This window comes from Danio aesculapii, chromosome 7, assembly GCF_903798145.1.
Source record: "Danio aesculapii chromosome 7, fDanAes4.1, whole genome shotgun sequence".
Lineage (NCBI taxonomy): Eukaryota > Metazoa > Chordata > Actinopteri > Cypriniformes > Danionidae > Danio > Danio aesculapii.
This window is the reverse complement of record NC_079441.1, coordinates 69,007,885-69,010,384: the sequence shown is the minus strand read 5'-3', so window position 1 is coordinate 69,010,384 and position 2,500 is coordinate 69,007,885. Positions and strand designations below refer to the sequence as shown.

Sequence of the window (2,500 nt, the reverse complement as noted above, 5' to 3'; positions counted from 1 at the left end):
CTTTCTCTCAGGTTGTCTCTGTAGTCTCTCTTATCTTGAAGCGTTGCGTGGAGATGCTTCATCCAGAGCGTCCCAAAAGTGTTAGAGCATCCAAACTGACAATACCACACAGTCCCATAATCACCTGTCAATGCTGATTTGTGGACTCTGCTTCTCTTTTTTCACCTCTTTCTCTCACTCCCCTTTTCCATCGCTCTCGCACTCTGCTGTATATAGTATAGTAGAAGCACATTGTCTGTTCATTTTTATTTTTGGTCACGCTAAATCTAGAAAATATATCTTGGAAAATACGTGCTCAACAATGACAATGTTTGACAATGCACAATGTTTAACCCATGGGGTCACATGGTCCTCCAGAATGATTCAGTAGTCCTTGGGTCCTCTAGCACAAGTATTGGGCCTAGGGAATGCCATGATATTTCAGCCCAAACCATCACTGATCCAATCCCATAGAAGCCTGGCCATATACACTCACTGGCCACTTTATTAGGTACACCTGTCTAACTACTCGTTAACACAAATTTCTAAGGAGCCAATCACATGGAAGCAACTCAATGCATTTAGGCATGTAGACATGGTCGAGACGATCTGCTGCAATTCAAACCGAGCATCAGAATGTGGAAGAAAGGGGATTTAAGTGACTTTGAGTGTGGTATGGTTGTTGGTGCCACGGGATGGTATGAGTATTTCAGAAACTGCTGATTTTCATGCACAACCATCTCTAGGGTTTACAGAGAATGGTCAGAAAAAGAGAAAGCGTGAGGAGCACAGAGAGGGGAAGGATCGGCAAAGGACCTCTAGGCGGGAACTGAACTAGGGTCACCGTGAAAACCAGAGTGTTATGTGTCGATGCTCTAAGCAACCAGTAGGTTATTTCTAGGGCCAGACGGAATCTGAGGACGTTTTTTGCTATTTCTGAGGAGAATTTTGGTAAAAATCTGCAAATTTCTGCGTAATTATTTTGGGAATATCATAACTAAAACCTTAATATGTGAAATAAAAAATTATATCTTTTTACCTTTTATTTAATGTTTAAAATGCAAATCCAATTAGATTCACTTTATTTGGTAAACAAAGCAAGTCTCTCATATAATATCTCTACTAAAAGACAGAAAATATTACTGTACAAACTGCATTGTACGTAAATCAGATGAACATTTACAAATCTGCGGAATTCTGTGGAAATCTGCGGAAAATCTGTGGAATTCTGTGGAAATCTGTGGAAAATCTGCAGAATTCTGTGGAAATCTGTGGAAAATCTGCGGAATTCTGTGGAAATCTGCGGAAAATCTGCCGAATTCTGTAGAAATCTGCGGAAAATCTGCGGAATTCTGTGGAAAATCTGCGGAAAATCTGCGGAATTCTGTGGAAATCTGCGGAAAATCTGTGGAAATCTGCGGAAAATCTGTGGAATTCTGCGCGTGCAGATTCCATGTGGGCCTAGTTATTGCATGGACAATACACTGCTAATTAAAGGCCATGGACAGCAGGATGTTTTCACACCTCTATTTTGAAAAAAGTCAGGCAAATGGTTGAGTCCAGCTTTGTTTAGGTGGGAATGTCAAGTAGCGAAAGAGGAAAGGGTTTGCATGAAAAGGGGAGTTTCATTACGTGCACTACAGCGGAAACACAAACACAGTAGCAGGGGAGATAGACATTCAGAGAGCAGCATTTACAGTGGATCTGAGAGCTGGGTGGAAGGGAAGGATTTCCAGTCCATTATATTGTAGTGATATTACTTTAAATTTAGTGACTAAAAGGTTTGTCTTTAAAAACTGTAAGAGTACTGTGGATGGTACTAACTAACTTTGCCATCTGAATAAACATAAACGAAGAACATTGATCACACATTTACCAAATCTGTAGAGACAGGACTGTCAACACCAACTGGAGCGAGTCTTTTTTAAAAGAAGATGAGTGGCAAATCCATATTTCACCATTTCCAGATTCAAAAAGCTCTCGGGTAAAAAAAAAAAAGTTCCTTACAAACATATTTTTGTCGCATGCTAGCAGACGTAATCCACAAATATGGGTCCACACGTGAGATGGGCTCTCATCACGGGGAAATGGAAACAAATCCTTCGTTACAGCACATTTATAAACGCAACACTGACTATTTTTTCTTGTTAGCTAAATATATGTGTCCTAATAGTGTTTTTAGCCACGTGGAAAATATATATGACTGTCAACATCTCAAAACATGTGTTTCGTGATTCTTCACACTCTGCTCTTAAGCTGCGGTCACACTTGACTTTTCCTCCCATAGACTTCCATTCATACGCACGCGAATGCGTCAGACCGGAAACGCAAGGTCATGCGTCAAGTTTCGCATGTTGTTGCGGTGCAAAGTTCAAGCTTGGTGAAATCTGACCTGCGAAATCGCATCACTTGACTGCGTGAGACCAATCGAGGATCAAAACACGACCTCTCTGGACAGAAATTTTAAACATGGAGCAATCATCGCTCACTTTTTTAAATGTCTAATCATCTTGTTTAATAC

At 40.5% G+C, this 2,500-nt stretch overlaps 1 protein-coding gene across 1 annotated transcript in view; it reads left to right on the top strand.

Annotated features, from left to right (window-relative positions):
• Positions 1 to 2,500, top strand: part of kcnip4a (potassium voltage-gated channel interacting protein 4a) — a 317,518-nt gene that overhangs the window by 96,192 nt on the left and 218,826 nt on the right. The gene's annotated exons all lie outside the window — the stretch shown is intronic.